Source organism: Babylonia areolata, chromosome 10, assembly GCF_041734735.1.
Source record: "Babylonia areolata isolate BAREFJ2019XMU chromosome 10, ASM4173473v1, whole genome shotgun sequence".
Taxonomy (NCBI): domain Eukaryota; kingdom Metazoa; phylum Mollusca; class Gastropoda; order Neogastropoda; family Buccinidae; genus Babylonia; species Babylonia areolata.
Window position 1 is genome coordinate 9,690,107 of NC_134885.1, and position 12,500 is coordinate 9,702,606.

Here is a 12,500-nt window from a genome sequence, read left to right on the forward strand (position 1 = left end):
ACTTCATCACACTCAAAGACCTGTTTGAGCAGATGGGTTTTGAAAAACAACAAAAAACCAAAAAAACCCAAAAAAACAAACAAAAAACCGACACCGTTGGTAAAAGATGGAGACTCAGAGGAAGAATTTTCCAGATAGAAGATGCTTGATACTGAAAGGCCATTTGGCCAAGAGTCTTTAACTCACTCAGTACGGCCAGTCCTCTCTTCTCCTCTACACAGACCCCTCGGATGTCCAGTAGGTGTGTCAATGACCCAACCTTTAGCTTCCGTCATCAGAATTCTGGTATTCTTTGTCAACATTCACCTCTTCAGTATGAGAGCCTTCCACTTGCAATATCTTGATGGTGGTAATTGGGGTGAAACGCTGTTAATGTCTTCTCTTTCGCCGTTCGTATGGAGAGAGTTAAAGAGATGTTGGGGACAGCTTTTCAACAGAAGACCTGACAGAACGGGAAGTGTTGTAAGTTCGTTCGTTTATTTATTTGTAGTCTGTTCATCTAAGATGATGATATTAGACTGAAAATAAATGATACTATTATTATTATAATTTGGATTATTATCATTCCTATCATAATGATGATTGTTAGTATTAATTCGAAATCGACATTTCTGTATATTCGAATGAAAAGGGGGGCGGTTGAGGTGGAGGGGAGGGGACTAAGAGAGAGAGAGAGAGAGAGAGAGAGAGAGAGAGAGAGAGAGGAGGCGTCACTGCGTTCGGACAACTCCATATACGCTACACCACATCTGCCAAGCAGATGCCTGACCAGCAGCGTAACCCAACGCGCTTAGTTAGGCCTTGAGGAAAAAAAAAGAAAAAAAAGGTGAATAAATAATAGATAAGCTTACACAAATAAATAAATAAATAAATAAATAATAACTATAATGTAAAAAAAAAAGAAAGAAAAAAGGTAGTAGTAATAAAATAATAATAATAATAAAAAAATTAAAAAGCAAACAAAACAATAATAAATAAATAAATAAATAAATAAATAAATAAATAAGATACCAATGATGATCAGGAGCAGAATCAGTTGAGTCCAGTCCACTGCGGATGTCTGATATTTCATGATCAAAGAAATCACAGCATCTACCAGGAAGATCAGATAAGAGAGACAGTTGAAGGAGGGATAGACACTTAAAAAGTTGACCCCAAACGTTCATCAGTCAATTGAAATGAGTTTTGGTAGATTTACATTCAGAAGAGCGAGCACAATAATGCTCACTTTTGGCAGTAAGTTACTGATTGACTAGTTAGTTTGTTTTATTCTGTTCATATCTTTCTGATGTAAATTGAGGAGAGAGGAATAGAGAAATAAGTGATGACATGAGTGTGGGTTTCCGTCTAAAATCACGATTGTGGGTAGACACTAACTGCATTTAGAGGTGTGGGTTTTTTTTTTTGTTTTTTTTTTTTTTCAAATTTCACCCACATTTTTACCCTCATTTGCCCAGTTTCCCCCAACCCTCCATTCATCCACATCTCCCACCCCTTCTAACCGATAATACTCAGATTTATTCATAAATACTTTAACAAAATGTCTTCAATCACCGATATGTGTGACGGGACATTAAACAAAATTTCTCCTCCACACACACACACACGCACGCACGCACGCACACACACACACAGACACACACACAGACACACAGACAGCACGATGTTATCATACCTCAGTCTGAGGAAGCTACACTCCAGCAAAAGTTTGCTTAAACATAACCACAAGTTTTGAAGACATGAATATTATTGTCATTCCTTTCCCGTCAAGAAGGGGAGGGTGCGTCCAAATCAGTCTTGGTTTGACAAGGAGTTGGAGGGGGTGGTTGAGTTTCAAAATCGTCCAGTAAGTGCTATCTCCAGCCAGATTGTTTCTCCAAAAGGGAAATCAGCATGGTGGGCGAGCGACAACTGAATCATACAGTTGGATGCTCATCGGGCTCGCTACTTACCTAGGAGCAAGAAGATAGCAAAACGAAAAAAAAAAAAAAGCTTTAGTAAACAAAAAACAAAACAACAACAATGAAAAACAAACAAACAACAACAACAACAAACAAGAACGCAGCCAACACACAATTCATCTTTATACCGTTAGAAAGAACTGGCCAAAGCACAGACAGAGATCAATGTTGGTTTAAAAAAAAACAAACAAACAAACAAACTTTTCACCAAACTTTGTCCGGTGGGGGACAATTTAAGCAGGTAAGACCACAACATACGTACCTTGAAATTGTTCCTTTTTTTGATAGGGATGTGCGCAGTGTGCCAGCTATAACTGCTATTCGAGTCAACATTCCATACAAAATGCGAACCTTGTCGTCCGTCCACCTGATATACTCTAATGACATTGGGTAGCTGTGATCCGGAGACAGGGGTGAGTCTGTAGCGAAACACAAGGCAATGTTCAGTGTGTGCCACAGTGCATCTATCCCTTGTTTCCAGCAGTCCCTCTCTGGTGTTAGTCCGCTCCGCGTGACTACCACCTGGATTGAATTTTGACAGACTTTTTTTTTTTTATAGTTTGTTGAGCTCAGTGTCATTTACTTGACGACGATATGTATGATAAAGTTTACATGTGTTGAGTATGATATGAAATGGTTGTTGTAGTGTTGCTTCTCATGTCGTCGTCATTGTATTTCGTTATCACTAACGTCACTGTCAACATCAAGTAAAATCTACACTATTATATATATAATGATAAAATACCACCATCATCATCATCGTCATCATCATCATCATTATCGTCATCATCGTCATCAAGTCACCATCATCATTGACATCATCATCGGCATCGTCGTAATGATCGCCATAGTTGTCAGCATCACTATTACCACTATCATCACCAGTTGCATCACCTTCATTATCATCGCCATCATGATTATCATTGCAGTCTTGATCAGTATAATTGTAACACTCATCGCCTTCATACTTCTGCAATTTCCGATAAAGAAAGTGATTAAAAAAACCATCTCGATTACGTGTTGAAAGTTTGTTCTTGTTGTAAAAAGGTTGAGTCGGAAAAGAGGAATGGTGAGTAGGGGGTAGAGTCAACAGCGGTAAAAGAAGTAAAGCAGTAGGATGAATTCGCAGAAAAGAAGTTTATGCACGCACTCGCTCTCTCCTCAACCCAATAGCTGGGCCACATGGAGTATTTCTGATAAAGTGTTTAACAGTTTCAGTTTCAGTTTCAGTAGCTCAAGGAGGCGTCACTGCGTTCGGACAAATCCATATACGCTACACCACATCCGCCAAAAAAAATGCCTGACCAGCAGCGTAACCCAACGCGCTTTGTCAGGCCTTGAGAAAAAAGGAAATAAAAGAAAGAAAGAAAGAAAGAAAGAAACAAACAAACAAAAAAAGACACACACATAAAATAAAATAAATAAAATAAAAAGAAATAAGTAAATAAATAAATAAATACATAAAAAAAGAACTACTACTACTAATAATAATATTTATAAGGAGCAAAAACTTGATGAAGTCAACTATAAGTGTACAAAAATAAAAATATAAATAAATAAATAAATAGTGTTTAACAGGACCCTTCAATACCAGCACTATTCAGCACACACTGCACTATGCCCTATATACAGCACTAGAGATTCCCTAAGCACCAAACCCCTGACATTCACAAAAAAGCCCAAACCCAGGTCAGAAACAATATCAAAACATGCTGGACATCACTGATATGTAAGGCTGATATAACAAACATCAATTTGTTTATGTCATCGGGTCAAGACACACACCACCTTTAACCACATGTCCAATGGAAAACACTTTTTCACGCAGAGATTTATGTGAGAAGGGAAACAGGCTCCATTTAGCTTACCTACCACCAACGATGACGTACATCACTGTACTCCAAACACATGACTGAACAATACAACTCTCTGTGGCAATTAAGTCTTGGAAATACTGTACAACAATGACTGTGTGTTCCTATTTTGACCAAACAACTCTCCATTTTTGTCCTCACAAATTATCTCAATGGCACAGTGGTGAATGCAAACCATACGATAGCCTATACCACTGTCTCTTAGTGCCCTCAGTGTTTACCAACTCATTAACCACATTACAATGTGCTTACCCATTGGAGCAAAAGTATATAACTGTCACATAACACAACTGTTACACATGGGATCGCCTAGGAAGCGAAATAATCTGAGCGCGCTGGTTCGAATCACGGCTCAGCAGCCGATATTTTCTCCCCCTTCACAAGACCTTGAGTGGTGGTCTGGACGCTAGTCATTCGGATGAGACGATAAACCGAGGTCCCCGGGTGCAGCATGTACTTAGCGCACGTGAAAGAATCCACGGGAAAAAATAATCACTTCGATAGGAAAAACAAATAAAGCTGCACGCAGAAAAAAAGGTGGCGCTGTAGTGTAGCAACGCGGCTCTCCCTGGGGAGAGCAGCCCGAATTTCACACAGAGAAATCTGTTGTGATGAAAAAGAGAGATACAAATACAAATACAAATTCTCGGTTTGATAACCACAGATAGATTAAGCTTAAATTTCTTCCTATCCCAGATACGGGGGTGACGTCATCTACCCCCACGATAATGTGAGAGGAAGGCAAATGAACGGAAAGACAGAGTGTACGTGAGGCTGTGGCCATAATAATCCGACACATCAACGTTCAAAAGATGACTTACGTGTGCATCACGAAGAGAGGGACCCATGGGAAGGGGAAGGGGGGGGGGGGGGGGGGGGCGAGGGGGTGGTGGTGGTGGTGGTGTTGGAGTAGACGAACACCATGAGATACTGAGTACGAGTTGTCTTCGACACATCAAAGAGCTTGTCAGCATTTTTTTCTTTTCTTTTTTTTTTTAACGTTCCACAAGCCCAACGATAGCGATCAAGGGACAGAGGCATGCACATGGGCAATGTGGCTTTATCTCATCAACACCTCCACCCGCCAGCCCACTTACCCACACACTGACAACCAGCTGGACAAAGCGAAAGCGGCCAACTCATTGACCAGAGATTTGTATTTGTATTTGTATGTGTATTTCTTTTTATCACAACAGATTTCTCTGTGTGAAATTCGGACTGCTCTCCCCAGGGATAGCGCGTCGCTATACTACAGCGCCACCCATCTTTTTTTTCTGTTCTTTTTTTCCTGCGTGCAGTTTTATTGTTTTTTTCCTATCGAAGTGGATTTTTTTTTTTTTTTTACAGAATTTTCCCAGGAACAACCCTTTTGTTGCCGTGGGTTCTTTTACGTGCGCTAAGTGCATGCTGCACACGGGATCTCGGTTTATCGTCTCATCCAAATGACTAGCGTCCAGACCACCGCTCAAGGTCTAGTGGAGGGGGGAGGGGGGGGGAGAAAATATCGGCAGCTGAGCCGTGATTCGAACCAGCGCGCTCAGATTCTGTCGCTTCCTAGGCGGACGTGTTACCTCTAGGCCATCACCCCACTCAGAGAGGGGCTGGGGGTGGGGATGGAAAGGAAAAAACAACAACAGGGCCAGTTGGACATTGAAGTGTAGACGCAGGGAGAAGAGTGGGGAGGGGAAGTGAGAAGGCTGGAGTGGAGGTGGTGGGGCTGGGGGTGGGGTGAGGGGGGAAAGCGGTGCAGGCCGAGGGAGGCGGAAGGGTTGAGAGAGGTTGGGCGTGCGTGCAGGTGACGCTACCGGCACACTATATCATTGTTATTATCATTATCATCATTATTGTTATTATCATCATTATTGCTAATAGCATCATTATCAATAGAAGCAGTTGTAGTAATACATCGCTTGCACTTGGCTTTTCACAGACATTTCACACACACACACACACACACACACACACACACACACACACACACACACACAAGCCTCGACCCATTTGGAAACTACCAGTATCATGAAAGCCCTGTCAACGGTATCTCAGACTTACTGGATAGTAGATTTCTTTTGTTGCATTTTACAACAGAAAGCTGACTATATAAACATATTATATATAGCTTGAATCAGGTTTTACATGAGTTTGAAGGTCATAGAATCCACAATAATTGACAAAGATTAGCACTTTGTTTTCATGTCGAAATCATTTTTTCCCACTCACGGAAAGTCCAGCCACCGTTGTGTCTCCACGCGCAGCCACTGGTGCCATTGGAGAAGTCACAGATGTCTAGGAGAAATGGAAGGAAACGGTTCATTAGATAGAATATACTTGAAACCCAGCAGAAAGAAGGCTTTAATGGCACATGGTACCTGGACCTCAACGTCAAGAAAGTGTGAACGAGAACAGCGATAAAACAAACAAACAAACAAAAAAAGACAAAAAAAAAAAAAAGAAAAAAAAAGACGTTCCAAGTTGTGAAACATAATTACGACAAAGCAAAGACAGTGCAGAGTCAGCATGATACGATGCAAAAAAAAAAAAAAAAAAAGAAGGGGGGGGGGGGGGCAAATGCCACATACAGGAAAAGAGAAAGACACTATGAACAGATGAACTTATTTGGGAAGATGTGCAGCCCGCTTTGGCGGTTCTCTTTACGTCGCTCGCAGAGCGAGAAGTAGGTCATATGACGACATGCGCAGCCCACCACCGTAACTGGCTTCTTTGGGAGTGCACTGCTTTTGTTCGTACAAATTTTCGACAAAGTTTGTAAATGGATAAGTTCGAATACGTAATGGTAGATATATAACAAGAAACACGCTCAAAGTAAGCATAGAAGACTAAAACAAATAATGGGTGTTATTCCTAAACCAAATATAGCTTATAAACTTGCAAAAATAGTCACCGAAAATGTTCAAAATTCTTTCGTCAGAACAGCTGTTTCCACGACGAAATTTTAACCTTTCAATGACCTGGGAAAAAAAAAGGAAATGGAGACGGGCATGGGTGTCACTAAAAATAGCCAGGGAACCTGACAAAAATCCGAGAAAAAGCGGGCCTGCACACCCTCCCTTGCACTGCAGAGAGCTTTACAATCATCGGACAAATAAGCAATGTATGAGAAAGCGTGGTATTGCAAGAAAGCGTGGTATTGTGAGAAAGCGTGGGACTGAGAAAAAAACGTGGGACTGAGAAAAAGCGTGGGATTGTGAGAAAGCGTGGGATTGGATTGAGAGAAAGCGTGGGATTGTGAGAAAGCGTGGCACTGAGAGAAAGCGTGGGATTGTGAGAAAGCGTGGGATTGTGAGAAAGCGTGGGAATGAGAGAAAGCGTGTGATTGTGAGAAAGCGTGGGATTGTGAAAAGCGTGGGATTGTGAGAAAGCGTGGGAATGAGAGAAAGCGTGTGATTGTGAGAAAGCGTGGGATTGGATTGTGAGAAAGCGTGGGACTGAGAGAAAGTGTGGGATTGAGAGAAAGCGTGGGATTGGATTGAGAGAAAGCGTGGGATTGGATTGTGAGAAAGCGTGGGATTGTGAGAAAGCGTGGCACTGAGAGAAAGCGTGGGATTGAGAAAAAGTGTGGGATTGTGAGAAAGCGTGGAATTGGATTGTGAGAAAGCGTGGGATTGAGAGAAATCGTGGGACTGAGAGAAAGCGTGGGATTGTGAGAAAGCGTGGGATTGAGAGAAAGCGTGGGAATGAGAGAAAGCGTGTGATTGTGAGAAAGCGTGGGATTGTGAAAATCGTGGGATTGTGAGAAAACGTGGGATTGAGAGAAAGCGTGGGATTGGATTGAGAGAAAGCGTGGGATTGGATTGTGAGAAAGCGTGGGACTGAGAGAAAGTGTGGGATTGAGAGAAAGCGTGGGATTGGATTGTGCGAAAGCGTGGGATTGGATTGTGAGAAAGCGTGGGATTGTGAGAAAGCGTGGCACTGAGAGAAAGCGTGGGATTGAGAAAAAGTGTGGGATTGTGAGAAAGCGTGGAATTGGATTGTGAGAAAGCGTGGGATTGAGAGAAATCGTGGGACTGAGAGAAAGCGTGGGATTGTGAGAAAGCGTGGGATTGTGAGAAAGCGTGGGAATGAGAGAAAGCGTGTGATTGTGAGAAAGCGTGGGATTGTGAAAAGCGTGGGATTGTGAGAAAGCGTGGGACTGAGAAAAAGCGTGGGATTGAGAGAAAGCGTGGGATTGGATTGTGAGAAAGCGTGGAACTGAGAGAAAGTGTGGGATTGCATTGTGAGAAAGCGTTGGATTGTGAGAAAGCGTGGGACTGAGAAAAAGCGTGGGATTGAGAGAAAGCGTGGGATTGTGAGAAAGCGTGGGATTGAGAGAAATCGTGGGACTGAGAGAAAGCGTAGAATTGTGAGAAAGCGTTGGATTGTGAGAAAGCGTGGGACTGAGAGAAAACGTGGGATTGAGAGAAAGTGTGGGATTGTGAGAAAGCGTGGGACAGAGAAAGCGCGGGAGTGGATTGTGAGAAAGCGTGGGAATGAGAGGAAGCGTGGGATTGTGAGGAAACGTGGGACTAGATTGTGAGAAAGCGTTGGATTGTGAGAAAGCGTGGGATTGCGAGAAAGCGTGGGACTGAGAGAAAGCGTGGGATTGGATTGTGAGAAAGCGTGGAACTGAGAGAAAGTGTGGGATTGGATTGTGAGAAAGCGTTGGATTGTGAGAAAGCGTGGGACTGAGAGAAAGCGTGGGATTGAGAGAAAGTGTGGGATTGTGAGAAAGTGTGGGATTGTGAGAAAGCGTGGGATTAGATTGTGAGAAAGCGTTGGATTGTGAGAAAGCGTGGGATTGAGAGAAAGCGTGGGACTGAGAGAAAGCGTGGGATTGAGAGAAAGCGTGGGATTGGATTATGAGAAAGTGTGGGATTGTAAGAAATCGTGGGACTGAGAGAAAGCGTGGGATTGTGAGAAAGCGTGGGATTGTGAGAAAGCGTGGGAATGAGAGAAAGCGTGTGATTGTGAGAAAGCGTGTGATTGTGAAAAGCGTGGGATTGTGAGAAAGCGTGGGACTGAGAGAAAGCGTGTGATTGTGAGAAAGCGTGGGATTGGATTGTGAGAAAGCGTTGGATTGTGAGAAAGCGTGGGACTGAGAAAAAGCGTGGGATTGAGAGAAAGCGTGGGATTGTGAGAAAGCGTGGGATTGGATTGTGAGAAAGCGTGGAACTGAGAGAAAGTGTGGGATTGGATTGTGAGAAAGCGTTGGATTGTGAGAAAGCGTGGGACTGAGAGAAAGCGTGGGATTGAGAGAAAGTGTGGGATTGTGAGAAAGTGTGGGATTGTGAGAAAGCGTGGGATTGGATTGTGAGAAAGCGTTGGATTGTGAGAAAGCGTAGGATTGAGAGAAAGCGTGGGACTGAGAGAAAGCGTGGGATTGAGAGAAAGCGTGGGATTGGATTATGAGAAAGTGTGGGACTGTGAGAAATCGTGGGACTGAGAGAAAGCGTGGGATTGTGAGAAAGCGTGGGATTGTGAGAAAGCGTGGGAATGAGAGAAAGCGTGTGATTGTGAGAAAGCGTGGGATTGTGAAAAGCGTGGGATTGTGAGAAAGCGTGGGAATGAGAGAAAGCGTGTGATTGTGAGAAAGCGTGGGATTGGATTGTGAGAAAGCGTTGGATTGTGAGAAAGCGTGGGATTGGATTATGAGAAAGTGTGGGATTGTGAGAAATCGTGGGACTGAGAGAAAGCGTGGGATTGTGAGAAAGCGTTGGATTGTGAGAAAGCGTGGGACTGAGAAAAAGCGTGGGATTGAGAGAAAGCGTGGGATTGTGAGAAAGCGTGGGATTGGATTGTGAGAAAGCGTGGAACTGAGAGAAAGTGTGGGATTGGATTGTGAGAAAGCGTTGGATTGTGAGAAAGCGTGGGACTGAGAGAAAACGTGGGATTGAGAGAAAGTGTGGGATTGTGAGAAAGCGTGGGATTGGTTTGTGAGAAAGCGTGGGATTGAGAGAAATCGTGGGACTGAGAGAAAGCGTAGAATTGTGAGAAAGCGTGGTCATGTGAGAAAGCGTGAAATTGAGAGAAAGCGTGGGACTGAGAAAAAGTGTGGGATTGTGAGAAAGCGTGGGAATGAGAGGAAGTGTGGGATTGTGAGGAAACGTGGGATTAGATTGTGAGAAAGCGTTGGATTGTGAGAAAGCGTGGGATGGAGAGAAAGCGTGGGACTGAGAGAAAGCGTGGGATTGGATTGTGAGAAAGCGTGGAACTGAGAGAAAGTGTGGGATTGGATTGTGAGAAAGCGTTGGATTGTGAGAAAGCGTGGGACTGAGAGAAAGCGTGGGATTGAGAGAAAGTGTGGGATTGTGAGAAAGCGTGGGATTGGATTGTGAGAAAGCGTTGGATTGTGAGAAAGCGTGGGATTGAGAGAAAGCGTGGGACTGAGAGAAAGCGTGGGATTGAGAGAAAGCGTGGGATTGGATTATAAGAAAGTGTGGGATTGTGAGAAATCGTGGGACTGAGAGAAAGCGTGGAATTGTGAGAAAGCATGGGATTGTGAGAAAGCGTGGGATTGGATTGTGAGAAAGCGTGGGATTGGATTGTGAGAAAGCGTGGGATTGTGAGAAAGCGTGGGAATGAGAGAAAGCGTGGGGTTGTGAGAAAGCGTGGGATTGGATTGTGAAAAGCGTGGGATTGTGTGAAAGCGTGGGAATGAGAGAAAGCGTGGGGTTGTGAGAAAACGTGAGATTGGATTGTGAGAAAGCGTGGGATTGTGAGAAAGCGTGGGACTGAGAAAAAGCGTGTGATTGTGAGAAAGCGTGGGACTGAGAGAAAGCGTGGTATTGTGAGAAAGCGTGGTATTGTGAGAAAGCGTGGTATTGTGAGAAAGTGCGGTGTTGCGAGAAAGCATGGTATTGTGAGAAAGCGTGGTATTGTGAGAAAGCGTGGTGTTGTGAGAAAGCGTGCTATTGCGAGAAAGCGTGATATTGCGAGAAAGCGTGGTATTGAAAGACAGTGCGGTGTTGCGAGAAAGCATGGTATTGTGAGAAAGCGTGGTAGTGTGAGAAAGCGTGGGATCGCCAAGGCCATTTCAAAATGGGAAGCAAATCTGAAACTCAGTATCCCCCGCCCCCCCCGAACCCCCGCACCCCCCCTCGCCCCCCTCCTTCCAATGACAGACAGACACAGACAGAGAGACATACCGACAGAGAGACAGGGAGACAAAGAGATAATAACGTTCATACATTGAATAAAAAAAAATTTCCATTAACGTCGGGAGAGAGAGAGAGAGAGAGAGAGAGAGAGAGAGAGAGAGAGAGAGAGAGAGAGAGAGAGAGAGAGATAATGAATGAATGAATGAATGAATGAATGAATGAATGAATCTTTATTTTCCAACGGTGAAGACATTAGCACTTTGGCCGACTTACACATCTGCCGTTGTTCTAAGAGACACACAAACATATACGCAGAGAGAGAGAGAGAGAGAGAGAGAGAGAGAGAGAGAGAGAGAGAGACAGACAGACAGACAGACAGACAGACAGACAGACAGACAGAGACAGAGACAGAGAGACAGAGAGAGAGAGAGAGAGAGAGAGAGAGAGAGAGAGACATAGATATGTGTGTGTGTGTGTGTGTGTGTGTGTGTGTGTGTGTGTGTGTGTGTGTGTGTGTGTGTGTGTGTGTGTGTGTGTGTGTGTGTGTGTGTGTGTGTGTGTGTGTGTGTGAGTGCGTGCTTGTGTGTGTGTGTGTGAGAGAGAGAGAGAGAGAGAGAGAGAGAGAGAGACAGAGAGAGAGAGAGAGAGACAGAGAGACAGAGACAGAGACAGAGAGACAGAGACAGAAACAGATACAGAGAGACAGAAAGGATATCGAATCGAATATATCGATTAAAACAAACCCCGTGCTTCAAGTCCAAACGTTGAAAAAACAACAACAACCACCCCCCCCCCCCCCCACACAAAAACCCCAAGAAAACAGCAACAACAACAACAACAACAACACACACACACACGCACACACACACACACACACACACACACACACACACACACACACACACACACACACACACACACACACAAAACCCAACAACAAAAAACAATTACATCTTTTTTTTTTAAGTCAGAGAGACAATCTTACCTTCACTGATCTTACACGATCCTTGAGCGTTCCTGAAAAAACAAACAAAAGAGAAATAACTGCCATTCAGTCTCCCTTTGTCTTTGTCATTGTCTCTCTGTCTCTCTCTCTCTCTTTGTGTGTGTGTGGGGGGGGGGGGGGGGGGGGGTGAAGGGTGTCCCTCTCTCTTTCTCTTTTTCTCTGTCTGTCACACCAAGTATGGGTCTGTTAGATATAATTTTATTGTCTTTCATACTCAGGTGCTTAAAAAAATAAAATAAAAAAAGGAACAATATATCCGCCATTCTGAATGTCCAAACGAGCTTTATTAACCCTTTCACCGCCAAGCTCGCGTTTATGCACAGGCGTGGTAGAGGACCCACGTCACTGAAAGGTGACCATTCATTGGTCTGCTATCCATGATCTAGGCCCAACACTCGGCTTATATCACAGCTTGGCATAAGTTTACAGTTGGGCCAACAGCAAAGTGAGAGCTGTAGCTTGTAGGCTAGTTGCTGGCCTTTGGGAACCATCCCAACGCCGACTGTCCTAAACCTTCTTGGCGGAGAGATAATCAAATTCTAGCCCAAATAGTCGGAACAGCAGT

At 43.8% G+C, this 12,500-nt stretch overlaps 1 protein-coding gene across 2 annotated transcripts in view; it reads right to left on the reverse strand.

The window, feature by feature from the left end:
- LOC143286436 (uncharacterized) overlaps positions 1-12,500 on the reverse strand; it is a 24,947-nt gene that overhangs the window by 4,518 nt on the left and 7,929 nt on the right. For both annotated transcript variants that reach the window (XM_076594000.1, XM_076594001.1), the window contains exons 3-5: positions 11,915-11,946; positions 6,056-6,121; positions 2,224-2,483 (exon numbers count right to left, since the gene is read on the reverse strand). The gene's annotated coding sequence lies outside the window, so the exon portion shown is untranslated. The remainder of the gene's footprint in view (positions 1-2,223; positions 2,484-6,055; positions 6,122-11,914; positions 11,947-12,500) is intronic.